Genomic DNA, 14,925 nt, shown 5'->3' with positions numbered 1-14,925 from the left:
CACAGCGCCTCTCGTTTTCCCCAAGACTTCATGCTGCGCAGTTTCTAGAAACTTTTTAAGGAGAATCTCGCTAAGCGAACGGCTGCCATTTCACTCCAAAATCAAAAGGAAAAATACTTTAATTATAATTAAAATGTGATTTTTCTCAATATTTAATTTTTTTTTAAACCCTCAATTTTCAATTGATCAGTAATTATATCTCAGCCAAATATTAGCTATTTTAACAAAACATATGCAGTTGAAATCAAAATCATTCACCCTCCTGTGAATTTGTATTTCTTTATATATATATATATATATATATATATATATATATATATATATATATATACATATATATATATATATATATATATATATACATATATATATATATATATATATATATATATATATATATATATATACATATATATATATATATATATATATACATATATATATATATATATATATATATATATATATATATATATATATATATATATATATATATATATAAATATTTCCCAAATGATGTTTAACAGATTCAGGAATTTCTCACGGTATTTCCTATAATATTTTTTCTTCTAGGAAACGTCTTAACAGTTATATTTCGGCTGGAATAAAAGCAGCTTTTAATTTTTTTAGCACCATTTTAGGTCAAAATTATTACCCCCCTTTACGCAATATTTGTTTCTCAATTGTCTCCAGAACGAACCATAATTAATCTAGTTAGGCTTTTAATAATAACAGTAACGAATTCACATTTTCTCAGCACTCGAGTCGTTTCTTTACACATTTCTGAAGGGGTAAATGTTAGCCCGCTGGATGACTGCGCAGCAGAACGCCCACCACACACCCACTTATTGACCGAGTGATGAAGCCAGTCAGTGGACACAGAAGCCAGTGCTCTTTCTTTCAAAACACATCCTGCGAGTTTTTCATGTCCCCAGCACCAAAACCCACAGGCCATAGACCCATAGCGCCACCTGCAGGACACTAGCACCTCATCCAGCGCTCACCGAGATTTCTCTAGAGGTTTACACCCATTTACACTAGTGCATTTCTTATTTTTAAATGTATATGGTAAAGTAATGCCTGTCAACCACGCTACTCTGGTGCGTTTGACCCACAACAACAGAGCATTTTGAAAACACTTAGGAGTCTTTTTATAGAGCTGTGGTGAAAAATCGATTCCTATATCAACAGTATGGCCACTCTAGGGTAGTTTTTAAAAGTAGACGGCAAATCTAGGCTAGTTTTTTAATAGTAGATGGCGCTCTACGCTAGTTTTTAACAGCTGATGGAGCTCTAAGCTAGTTTTAAACAGCGGACTGTGCTCTAGGCTAGCTTTTAACAGCTAATGGAGCTCTAGGCTAGTTTTAAACACGGACGGTGCTCTGGGCTAGTTTTTAACAGCTAATGGAGCTCTAGGCTAGTTTTAAACACGGACGGTGCTCTAGGCTAGTTTTTAACAGCGGACTGTGCTCTAGGCTAGTTTTTAACAGCTAATGGAGTTCTAGGCTAGTTTTAAACATGGACGGTGCTCTAGGCGCTTCATGCTACTTTCTAACAGTAGATGGCGATCTAGGCTAGTTTTTAACAGCAGATGGCACTCTTGGCTATTTTTTAATAGGAGATGTGATCTGTCTAGTTTTTAACAGCAGGCGGCGCTATAGGCAATATTTTAACAGAAGATGGCACTTCAGGCTAAGTTAGTTTAACAACAGATGGCGCTCTATGCTAGTTTTTAACAGCAGGCAGTGCCCTAGGCTAGTTTTTAACAGTAGATGGCGCTGTTTGTTTGAATCCGATTCTTAACAAATATCAGTGGAACCTAAAATAATCAATAATAAAGTCAGAAAAGGTTTAAGCAAATTAAAAGAGTCATAGTGAGCTTTGTTTACGTTAATCTCGTAACATAAAAGCCAACTTACATGATTTAACTGAACACACAAGTGCTCTTCTTTGTGAGAAGTACATGGTTAAAAACTAGCCTAGAGCGCCATCTGCGGTTAAAAACTAGCCTAGAGCGCCATCTGCTGTTAAAAACTAGTCTAAAGTGCCATCTGCTGTTAAAAACAAGCTTTAAAAACTAGTCTAGAGCGCCATCCGCTGTTAAAAACTAGTCTAGAGCGCCATCCGCTGTTAAAAACTAGCTTAGAGCGCCATCGGCTGTTAAAAGCTAGCTTAGAGCGCCATCTGCTGTTAAAAACTAGTCTAGAGCGCCCTCTGCTGTTAAAAACTAGTCTAGAGCGCCCTCTGCTGTTAAAAACTAGTCTAGAGCGCCCTCTGCTGTTAAAAACTAGTCTAAAGTGCCATCTGCTGTTAAAAACAAGCTTTAAAAACTAGTCTAGAGCGCCCTCTGCTGTTAAAAACTAGTCTAGAGCGCCATCTGCTGTTAAAAACTAGTCTAGAGCGCCCTCTGCTGTTAAAAACTAGTCTAGAGCGCCCTCTGCTGTTAAAAACTAGTCTAAAGTGCCATCTGCTGTTAAAAACAAGCTTTAAAAACTAGTCTAGAGCGCCATCCGCTGTTAAGAACTAGTCTAGAGCGCCATCTGCTGTTAAAAACTAGTCTAGAGCGCCATCCGCTGTTAAAAACTAGCTTAGAGCGCCATCGGCTGTTAAAAGCTAGCTTAGAGTGCCATCTGCTGTTAAAAACTAGTCTAGAGCGCTCTCTGCTGTTAAAAACTAGCTTAGAGCACCATCTGCTGTCGAAATTAAGCACAGAATCAATCCTAGATTCCTCGAGTCCTGATCAAATAGTCATGCTAGTGGCAGGCAAGAAATGCACGTGCCCCTTTGTTTTAGGACTCATGACGTGTTTTAGGACAGGGATTGATGTTCTCGAATGTGCAAAAACATACTAGTGTAAAAGCAGCCTCAGGTCCTGACCTGTCCTAACCCCGCCCAGCTTCAGTGGGCCACCAATAGGAATGTTTTGTTGTCATTAAAATAAAACGATGCAATACAAGCCATCTTGCTGGACCTAAAATAAGGCTTAGTTTTCTTCAAGCAAAATTAAGCTCCTTTGATTTTGGAGTGATGTAAAGTTCTCGACTGAGATTCAACCCAAAAGCGACTCCTGAACGCAGCACAAATCAGTAATCGTTTCACGTTTCTGAGTGAAGAAGGACTAAAACGCCCAGTGCCTACAAAATGCCATATGAACAGCGGAAGCTAATTGGTAGCATGTTAGCATCACTAGCATAAAAACACGTCCCTCTCTCACCACTGCCTCTGTTCTCCATCTTTGTTTGATTACTAGTTCATTGCGAAGCTCTAGACGTTTACAGATGCATGCCATGTTTAGTTCCGATTTTACTTTGGGGATTTTTCCGTTAAGGGACGAAAGTAGGTGAGAAATTGGAATCTGGAAATTCCAGCGCTGCCTTTTAAACTGTTGGGAGTTTTGTGTGTGTTTATAACGAACTTTTCCATCGTGCGATTGGACTTGTCGGACTGATCTCCAAAAAAAAATAAATAAATAATACATCTCTACGATGGCAGAGGAGCTCGGACGTTCTGCCAATGGACATTTGAGCTTTGACAACGGGAGCCAAACGTACAAACTGATTAGAGTACAAATAACGAAGAACCAACATACAAAAAGTGAACGTATTAACACAACGGCCAACAGAAAAAAACAAAAGAAGAGAAGAAAAAAAAGCCAAACTCAAACATGAGAATCGTTTCCCTTTGTACGAAGGCCAAGTGCTATCGCTTTCAAACTGTTACTTCTGACGGACACACAATAATTGGTTTGAAACCACTGTGTATGTAGATATGTTGACTTTGTATTAAAGAAATGTTGTCTGAAAACGGTTGTGCGCCTGGTGTTTTGGCCTGAAAGAGGGCTTAGTTATGATCAAGTCGACTGCATCTAGCAGTGTACGTTTCCGCAGGATCATTAAAATTTCATAAGCTCGGTTTGACAAGGCAGATGGCGAAATGAAATTGCTTATACGAGGACCAATCAGCTGTCATCGCACATGGCATCTCAACAGAACAATCAATTATTTTCACAATCTGGCCTCCTACCTGAATGGTAAACACATGCATGAGCTCAACATGCTCGTAATCTAACATCTCGTCTCATCTTCGGCCACCCGCTGATCGCAATTTCAACATGGCGACTTGGGGACGGAAATAGATAGCTGTGTGTAATTGTTAGCATGTGCCAAGTTAATTGAATTTATCGCAGATGAAGTTTTCGCATGTCTTTATTTGCAGAGATTACTTTTGTTCATCGTGGGTTTAAGACCGCCTGGCTGTTAATATCAGTGGATTCTGTGCAGATCTTCAACAAATGCCACTGGCCTCGTCTGGAGACTTGAACCTTTCACCTGATGCTATTTACTGTCCCTCTGGTCCATGAAGCCATTTCTTTGAAGACCAGAGAGAAAAACAAAGCTGATGTCTGGGAGTGTTTGCACACTGCTCTTTTCTGACTAACTTTTTTATTTTGGAACCTTGAAGTGAAACCTTTTCAAGCCACTGAATGCAATTATGTAAAAATAAAAATATTTGTGCGTTAGCTTTTTAATATAATTAAGGTTTAATTGACCACATCTTAATTTGTATAGGCTTTTAGACATGGTTCTCTTGCAAATAAATGGGCAAAATGCATTTAAAATGGCCTATACTGTAAAAAAAATTGTTAATTTAACGGTTTATTTCCAGCAGCTGGGGTGCCAGAGAAAGAAGTTAAATAACGGCTGTTAAATTACAGAAATATACCGTAAAATAACGGATATAATTGTTAATTTTATGGTTTCAAGCAGCTGAAAAAAATGTAAAATAAGACCCTTTAACTTACAGATATATACTGTAAAATAACACATATTAAATTACCGAAATTTCCTTAAATTTAAATTTTTGGTAAATTTCTGTAATTCAATATCCGTTATTTTACGGTACATTTCAGCTAGTGTGAATAAACCATAAAATCATTCTTTTTTTTTTATAGCGTAGTGTAAAATAAACGCCTCCTTTATGCGTTTATATTTACAATACTTGATTCTGATTGGTCAATCATGACATTCCAAGTTATGATATTCCCAGATAACAACCAATTAAACGTCTGCGGGGCTACGTTTCCAGAATGAGCTTGGGTTGGAAATAACCCAATGTTTTTAACACCACCCCTGTTTACGCTCACGCTTAGTTAATTAAGTTAGTTAGTTAGTTAGTTAGTTAGTTAGTATTCATTATGCACTGATCTAAAAAATTATCCAATCTCTGATACAGAAGTAGTAACCTGATCCAAACCCTGAGTGTTGTGATCCGTCACGGCCCGAGTGTTAGACATTCATAAGAAAAAGACTTTCATAATGCGCACCGAACCTGATTAGTAGATATAAATGTTGTTCCAGGTAGCGCTGAGGCTCGGTTAGAGATCCTCATTTTTCTAGACAATGCGAAAGAGAAGGTGAAGGAGATCGGGGGCTAATTGCTTTTCTCGTCAGTCATCGAACTCATTAGCGCTGTTCCTCGGGAGCCCATCAAAGCGGCGTTTGCATGCGAGCAGCCAAAAGCCATGGAAATTTCTAATAAATGAGAAAGAAGTAAATTGGACCGTCCGCCGCCCGTGGCAGAGCCGAGCTTGAGCTACAAATGGCACATCAATTGAATCAGGCCATGGAAAAGTAATCCTGCAGAAAGAGGCAGACATCATCTTCGGGAGATGAACGAGATAGAATGCATTTTGCTCCCAATAATTGCTCCGAAAATTGTTCGCCGCACTTGTGTTCGGATCTAATCAGGGCCGTATTCTTTCAAATGCACTTGATTCAACAATGCTTTCATTTGTTTTCTGGAGAATTTGGCGCTGGTTCTCATGATTACACTTTAACCAGACCATTTTTTTGAGACAAATGCACCATTTAATTCCAATTTCTTATTACAAAACGAAATGGTTCATTGTTACCAATAAAAAAAATAAAAAAATAGCCCAATTATGGGTCAACTATGGACAAAGCCAACTATTGGGTTAAAATGTATAATTTGCATTTAATTGAACATCTAAACTGAACATTGGGTTTCACTGTATTTGACCCTGCAATGAAAGAAATTATTCAAAGATGATTCCTTGGATTTACTCAATTTTTTTACGTTAAGTGGTTGTAAACAATTTATTTGTGTTGAATTTAAACAAACAAATTACGTTAAACATAATTAAACTTGATTTGTTTAAATTCAACACAAATAAGCTCTGCATGCAACACTTTTTTTTCAGTGTGTGTGTTGGGTTTAGAATCTATTTAAGCCTAGTGTAAAATAAACACCCTCTTCATGAATTTATATTTACATTACTTGATTGTGATTGTTTAATCACGACTTTCCAGGGTATGATATTACCGTATAGCAACCGTTTAATCCAATAACATTGGCTCAATCGGGTACTACACCTACACTGTAATCTATCTATCTATCTATCTATCTATCTATCTATCTATCTATCTATCTATCTATCTATCTATCTGTCTATCTATCGAAGGATCCAAGGGAACGAGGGGAGGTCTGGGCTATCTATCTATCCATCCATCCATCCATCCATCCATCCATCCATCCATCCATCGAAGGATCCAAGGGAACGAGGGGAGGTCTGGGCTATCTATCTATCTATCTATCTATCTATCTATCTATCTATCTATCTATCTATCTATCTATCTATCTATGTCTGTCTGTCTGTCTGTCTGTCTGTCTGTCTGTCTGGATAGATAGATAGATAGATAGATAGATAGATAGATAGATAGATAGATAGATAGATAGATAGATAGATAGATAGATAGATAGATAGATAGAAGGATGGATGGATGGATGTCTGTCTGTCTGTCTGTCTGTCTGTCTGTATGTCTTTCTTTCTATCTATCTATCTATCTATCTATCTATCTATCTATCTATCTATCTATCTATCTATCTATCTATCTATCTATCTATCTATCTATCTATCTATCTATCTATCTATCTATCTATCTATCTATCTATCTCAATATGCCCAATAGCTTTTGTTTTTCTATATTAAATTCCTCCCTGACAGCTTTGACTCAAAATTACAGCCAAAAAAAACTCATTTAAAATACAAAATTGTGAGGATTACATCCAAACACAATCAGCGAGCGCTTAATTGTTCACATGATGAATTGTTCGCCATGTTTGTTATTTCTGTCTTTGTTTGCTTTGCATTACATAAAGCAGATGTTGCCGAAGAAAGAAGTTAATTATTACACGCCTGCGAGCCAAAAAAAAAAAAAAAAGAGTTAATTTAATTCCGTCTCCTCCATATTACAGATGTCTGACGGCGTTTCTGGAGCGCATCTACATACACATGATCGACTGTTACCGAATTCAGCTTTAAGTACCCCGGTAAATGAAAAGCGGGAGGTTTGAAGTTTCTGTTATGCTAATCCAATTCTTATGCGACCTTAACCGAGACCTTTTTTTTTTTTTTGAGGAAGCAAATGACTTCTTTCTGAAAATTCGCTTGAATACACTTAGGGTTTATCTCGGCGAGAGGAAAGTGGCTGCTCTCCGAGTTTATTATGCAAATGAGACAATTTGACAGATTGCGCGCAACCCTTCATAATCACTGTTCACGCGCGGCTGGTTCCGTTTCACCGGGCGCCGCGTGTTTAGACGGAGCTGCCGGGCTCTTTTAACTACATATGTTCGCGAAAAACACTTTCACGGCACTTACAGAGCCTTATACATCTCAAACACGACGGGTGCTGCTGGGTCAACAGTTTTTATTGGCCCCGGGAACAATTTTCCTGTCAGACTAACCTTAACCCACTAAGCTTCATTGTGTGTGTGTGGGTTTTTTTTGTTAGGCCACATAGGCTTAATATATAATTCAATGCACTGATATATTGAACACCCTGGGCCGTTTATCTTTCGCAACTCATAAATCTGAAATCTAAATGACATCTTGAGGAATAAGAATATGAAATGGCATTGCTCAAATTAGCATTACATGTTATACGGTGCAGGCTATAGTGTGTGTTGCTCTGTTATCTGGTTGAGATGAAGTCATAAAATATTTTTGATATCAATCTGGATATGTGATAGACATCGTTGGCTATTAAAAGATATTCTGGGTAGGCTACTAACCCAATGTTGGGTCAACTGACTGGCACACGGTTGGGGTCAGTTATTACATTACATTCTTTTAATTGGCATGAAATCGCTTCGTTATCAATCTGCATATGTGATAGCAGAGACATCCTTAAATGCTGGGTTGTAGGCTAAAAATTACTGTGGGGTCAAATATTGACATATCCAATTATGGGTTATTTAATGCATTCAATTTTAATTGTATTTAACTTAACCCAAAAAAAAATTTAGGGTTCATTAATGCATTAATTTTCTTGTCGGCTTAGTCCCTTTATTAATCTGGGGTCGCCACAGCGGAATGAACCGACAACTTATCCAGCAAGTTTTTACGCAGCAGATGCCCTTCCAGCCGCAACCCATCTGTGGGAAACATCCACACGCACATTCACACACACTACGGACAATTTAGCCTACCCAATTCACCTGTACCACATGTCTTTGGACTGTAGGGGAAACCGAAGCACCCGGAGGAAACCCACGCGAAGGCAGGGAGAACATGCAAACTCCACACAGAAACAACAAATGAGCCGAGGATTGACCCAGCGACCTTCTTGCTGTGAGGCGACAGCACTACCTGCTGCGCCACTGCCTCGCCCTGGTTAATTAATACATTCAATTTTAACTGTGTTTAACCAAACTGTTGCGTTCGTCCGTTTGTGACCCAGCATCCCAGCAAGCATCCAATGTTCCCAGGACGTTCCCAGAACATTCTCAAACTCTTTTTGATAGCAATATGTGTTAAACATTATTAGATATTTCAACAAATGCTGGGTAGGCTATTAACCCAATGCTATGTCATATATTAATAAACCCAATGTTTTGGGTTAATTATTACAATAAATCTTTTAATTGGCATGAAATCATTTTAATATCAATCTGCATCGCCTGTGTGATAAATATCATTACCATGAAAATAAATGCTAGGCTGTAGGCCAATGTTGGGTCAAAATATTGATAAACCCAATTTTGGGTTAATTAATGCATACAGTTTTAATTGTATTTAAACCCAACTGGTGGGTTTGTCCATTTCTGACCCAGCAAACAAATAACCCAGAACATTCTTAAAATATTTTTGATAGCAATTTGTGATCGACATCATTAGATGTTTAAATAAACGCTGGGTAGTCTATTAACCCAATGCTATCCCTGCTGAAAAATCCAGCTTAAACCAGCCTAGGCTGGTTGGCTGGTTTTAGCTGGTTGACCAGGCTGGTTTTAGAGGGGTTTTGGCCATTTCCAGGCTGGTTTCCAGCCATTTCCAGCCTGGTCTTAGCTGGTCAAGCTGGAAAGTGACCAGCCAAATCCAGCTAAAACCAGCTTGACCAGCCTGGTTTAAGCTGGATATAGCTGGTTTTGGCTGGACTCCCAGTTTGGCTAGGCTGGTCAAGCTGGTTTTAGCTGGTCATCTCCCAGCCTGACCAGCTAAGACCAGGCTGGAAATGGCTGGAAACCAGCCTGGAAAGGGCCAAAACCCCTCTAAAACCAGCCTGGTCGACCAGCTAAAACCAGCCACCCAGCCTAGGCTGGTTTAAGCTGGATTTTTCAGCAGGGATGTCAAACATTGATAAACCCAATGTTTGGGTTATTACAATACTTTTCTTTTTTTCTTAAAATCGTTTCGACATAAATCTGCATCGCCTATGTGCTCATTTAGACATCGTTAGCAAAACAAAATGGTTTGTAGGCCAATGTTGGGTCAAATATTGACAATTGGGTTTGTCCATTTCTGACCCAGCATCTCAGCAAATAAATAACGTTCTCAGACTTCCCAGCACATGCTTGGAATGTTCTTATATGGTGGTTTCCAAAAAAATAAAAAATTTACCAAACTATATGGTAACATTGTGTGTTTGCTTGGGTTGGGATAATACAACCCAGCATTTCTTTGAGAGTCTAAACTTATTTGTGTAGCTGAATTGAAGATTTTTTTAAAATCTGATATGGCGGGTCCTGTTTTACAAGAAATCTGCTGCCATTTTGTCAGTTGAAATTCTTAATCCACAAGATGCCATTTGCATTTGAGTGCATGTTATTAAAGACAACACCCCGAGCATTTTCAAAAGTCCACTGTACATCATTTTCTGAACATAACTCACATTTAATGACTTCAGAGATGCTGCTGCATTAAAAATAAATGTTTAATCTCCCTCAAAAAAGCCAGCAATACTTTTTTAAGGCAAAGAAATTCTGTTTCTTCAGCCGAATATGATATTTCAGAATATAATTGTCATTATTTTTGTTCATCTGGCTTGGTACATTAGATTTTAAAGTTATAAACATTTGATGTGTTTTATAGCAGCACGTTCCCCTTCGCTAAATGAATATTTTATGTGTGCTTGTGGTTCTATGAGGCAAGAAAATGTGCTTAATATTACTCTGAATCGCTTAGTTGTCAAACGTTCTCATGTTTCTCGAAGCAATGATGAACAAAGCCATGTCTGCACTTCTCAGGGCATTGCTTTCTCGATGGCTTTTCGTTTTATTCTGTAGCTTGGCGCTGTGCTGCCCTCTTGTGACACATTCTGGAACTTTGTAAATGATCCACTGCAAAGCGAAGCCCAAACAAATGCGATGTGTCGCCCAGATAGATGCAGAACCACACACAGATGCTCTTTATGATGAATAACTGAAGCCTGAATGAAATCATTAATAGCACAGAACAGCTTAAACCTGCAGCCATGTATCAATCTATAACCTGCATGCTGTTTTAATACACTGACCGGCCACTTTATTAGGTACACCTGTCCAACTGCTCGTTAACGCAAATTTCTAATCAGCCAATCACATGGCAGCAACTCAGTGCATTTAGGCAGGTAGACATGGTCGATCTGCTGCAGTTCAAAGCGAGCATCAGAATGGGGAAGAAAGGGGATTTAAGTCACTTTGAACGTGACTTGTTGCTGCCAGGCTGCTCTGAGTATTTCAGAAACTGCTGATCTACTGGGATTTTCACGCACAACCATCTCTAGGGTTTACAGAGAATCTGTATAAGAGAAAATATCCAGTGAGCGGCAGTTGTGTGGGCGCAAATGCCTTGTTGATGCCAGAGGTCAGAGGAGAATAGCCAGACTGGTTCCAGCTGATAGAAAGGCAACAGTAACTCAAATAAGCACTCGCTACCACTGAGATCTGCAGAAGAGCATCTCTGATCACACAATATTACTGTTACTATGGCCTATACTGTGGGGTTTTACTAAGTAAAATGTTTTAGATATATTTAGTAAGCCAAATTAATGTTATATTTTTAACAAATAGGCCAAGATGTTGACTGTAGTGCTATTTTTGTCTTCATTCACACCATGTGAGATTCAATAGGACGACAACCGGATGAAATTGTACAATAAATTGGTTTGAGGTTCAAGATAGTGACCGATTGTTTAATTCTCATTATTTGTAACTTTGTAACTCTTACAACCTGTTTGTTTTCTGGATTAGAAGGATAGTTCAGTGTTGGAATATCTAGCCAATTCCATGCGTGCTCAATAAGAAAAGGTCTGGAGAGGGTTTTCTTTAATGCCAAAAATATTAGTAATTTATTAGATACAAATGAATAATTGGATGACAGAGTTCTGGGTTACGTTACCCCAATGCAATACAAGAATTACATTCAAGAGGTTCACAACTAACATACATTTCTGGACTCCAGCATATATACACAACTGATATTAACAGGTGGAGTTTTGGTGTAACGTCATTTGTCAGTAATTGTTCAGTCCTCCATTGGCCGCACCTTAGACATACTTCCTCTTTTTCTACGAATTCTCTGCACAACAGAAAAAGCATACAACTTTCTGTGTTCTGTGTTCAGTTTTAATACCTCGCTTCAGACAGGAAGTTTCTGCAGAGCTGAATTTAATTTTGGACCCGCATCTATCTACTTCTGCAAAAATGCTAATTAGTGTGCACAGCACTCACACACAACAGTGGAAGTTCAGTTAATATATGACCCTTACATGACCAATACAAATAATTCTTTAATTAAAAGAAAAAGAGACAAAAAATAATAAAAAAAATTATTCCTATTTTCCAACATCACCCTAAAAATTAAAATCTGTTGTCATCATCATTCAACTATGTGTCTGTTTTATCTGTTCAACACAAAAGGAGATGTTTTGAGGAATGCTGAAAGCATGTAATTGTTGACTTCCATAGTAATTGTTTTTCTTATGGGCGTCAGCTTTCTAACATTTTTCTAAACACTCTTTAAGAAACTTTAGAGTTATTTATGTAATCCGATAGTTGAGTTAAACATATTTGGTGCTTTGTTGGGTTATTTTGAATCTTTATTAGTTTATTTATTAGTAACTCAACCAGTTGGGTTAAATATTTGGTGCTTTGTTGGGTTATTTTTAACCTTTATTGGGTTATTTATATAATAACTCAACAGTTGGGTTAATTATTTGGTGCTTTGTTGGGTTATTTTTAACCTTTATTGGGTTATTTATATAATAACTCAACAGTTGGGTGAATTATTTGGTGCTTTGTTGGGTTATTTTTAACCTTTATTGGGTTATTTATATAATAACTCAACAGTTGGGTGAATTATTTGGTGCTTTGTTGGGTTATTTTTAACCTTTATTGGGTTATTTATATAATACCTCAACAGTTGTGTTAATTATTTGGTGCTTTGTTGGGTTATTTTTAACCTTTATTGGGTTATTTATATAATAACTCAACCAGTTGGGTTATAAAATTGAATTTTAACAGTCGACTGATTTAACTGACACAAAACAGCTGCATTAATATGCGTGCATAAATTAGTTTTTGTGTGATAAAGTTTATTTGGGCTATAACGCAACATTGTTGTGTTTTTGTTATCAATTTACCTCTCTGTCGTGTTTTTTATATCCGTTTCACCATCCAGGACCATATGTAGAAACGTTTGGATGTGGTGATACTGTATTGTACATCGTGGACACTGAGTGAAGCCTGCTGCAGCTGCTGGACAGCCTCTACAGCACGAATCAACACATGATTTTCTGCTTGCACAGTTTATAACTCTCTACTTTGTTCTGTTTCTTCTTTGTTTGTGATTCTTTATTTTAACAAAAGTGTCTGGAACTAAAATGTAATGGAAATAAAGCATTTTCAATATTTTTGTAAAAAAAAATTTAAAAAAAGTTTGTTATTTATTTACACAGCCATAATTATCAAATTAATAGTGAAACTAGTAGCAATAGCAATACCAGAATGAAAAAAAAAAACATTTAATCAAAATAACCCATAGTTGGGAAGGTGCTATAACCTATAGTTGGGTATATAGTTGTATTTTTAACCCAACTACTTTAACAGAGTAGTTTAATGTTGTGTTTGACATAAAAATGAAACTCATAAAGGTTTTGAATTCGCTTGAGGGTGTGACCGAGTCATTGAAAAAATAAGTTTTAAAAAATAATAATAACTAAAGGACTCAGCCTAATGCTACTTTAAAATACACCATGACTTTTTATTAAGACAAAACACTTGATGTGGTATATTTCCAATAAAGGGTGTTAGAAGCCTAATAATCAGGGGCGCAACTACACATTTACTGAGGGGTATGCGGGTTCAAATTTTGTGTGATCCCTCTTATTTTGGCAAACTAATCATTTAATTAATTATTTAATAATAAATGAAGACAAATTTTCAGATTAACCTTATAACTTTTGACATTATGTATGATTTGACAGTTTATTTTGATAAAAATAAAAATTAATCTAAACAATTACATCTACATAAACAATTTAGGCTGTGTGACTGCATGTTATTGTGTTAAATGATTTTGAATTAAACAATAACAATGTTATATTTGTATAAAATGCAAAATAATGTTTTTTAACAAAACATAATTATTTATTTTTATTAAATAACTTTTAATAAGGATAATTTAAAAAAATAGTTTGGGCACAATGGCGCCCCCCCCATATGTGGCGCCCCTATGCGCCGCATATACTGCATACCCCCTTTTTGCGCCACTGCTAATAATGGTACTGTTTCGTAACCGCAGCTATATCCGTCATAAAACAATGTTAGCAGTAGATTGTGCTCCAGTTAGAAGCGATAGGAAGTTCCTTAATGGCGTGTTTTGAAGAGCTCAGATCCTCACACACATCAGCAGCACTGATTTCAGCCCCAGATCCATTTGTTTGTTTTCGAAAGCATTTCCTCCAGCAGTTCAGAGGTCAGCCTTCATCACCAGCAGCCTTATTTGGTAGATGATTTCTGTCCCGTCGGAGATTACTCCTGAAGGCTATGAATCACTTCCCAGAGTTTGTGTGAACTTGTCTGGAGATGTTTGTGTGATAATTACAGCATCATTGCCAGTAATATACGAATATTTGACTTGATCTCTGCTCGTCTAATTACAGCGCACATACCTTTGATTGTTAAAAGCCGGTGGACGCGGTTGGCGCATGCGCATTTGTTCGAGCACTGTTCGCGCCTAAAGAAACGAACTAAATGCGAGATACGCATCGAAACTCGGAAACGCGACGTATTTCAAGCGCTTTGGACACGAACACGTCGTAGAAGCAATGTGTAAACAAGTCCAAAATAGGTTTTAATTTAATGTGTAGTTTAAGAGACTTTATTCGTGACGAAAACAGCTTTTAAATCATTTAAATAATGGCACAAAAAATAGGATATGGAGCGATTGCACATTATATCTTACAGGAAAACTGTAAGATATAATGTGAGCTGCGATAAAAGTCTCAATATGCTGTAGAGAATCTGTAAGTTGATTGTCCTGCTGAAAAATCCAGCTTAAACCAGCCTAGGCTGGTTGGCTGGTTTTATCTGGTTGACCAGCCTGGTTTTAGAGGGGGTTTGGCCATTTCCAGGCTGGTTTCC

At 37.4% G+C, this 14,925-nt stretch overlaps 3 long non-coding RNA genes across 3 annotated transcripts in view; 1 reads left to right on the top strand and 2 right to left on the bottom strand.

Moving 5' to 3' along the window:
* LOC147831455 (uncharacterized) overlaps positions 1-14,925 on the bottom strand; it is a 787,032-nt gene that overhangs the window by 243,499 nt on the left and 528,608 nt on the right. The gene's annotated exons all lie outside the window — the stretch shown is intronic.
* LOC147831450 (uncharacterized) lies at positions 640-3,804 on the top strand. Its single transcript, XR_015521610.1, has 2 exons — positions 640-2,200; positions 2,365-3,804. It is a non-coding gene; the product is annotated as an uncharacterized LOC147831450 (long non-coding RNA).
* Positions 1,053-5,912, bottom strand: LOC147838337 (uncharacterized). The gene is made up of 2 exons (XR_015521614.1): positions 2,878-5,912; positions 1,053-2,377 (listed from the first exon to the last, which is right to left on the bottom strand). It is a non-coding gene; the product is annotated as an uncharacterized LOC147838337 (long non-coding RNA).

The sequence above is a fragment of the Danio rerio genome, chromosome 22 (genome assembly GCF_052040795.2).
Source record: "Danio rerio strain M-AB ecotype USA chromosome 22, GRCz13ab, whole genome shotgun sequence".
Taxonomy (NCBI): Eukaryota; Metazoa; Chordata; class Actinopteri; order Cypriniformes; family Danionidae; genus Danio; species Danio rerio.
Note: the sequence above shows the minus strand (reverse complement) of the source record. Positions and strands in the feature narration are given on the sequence as shown.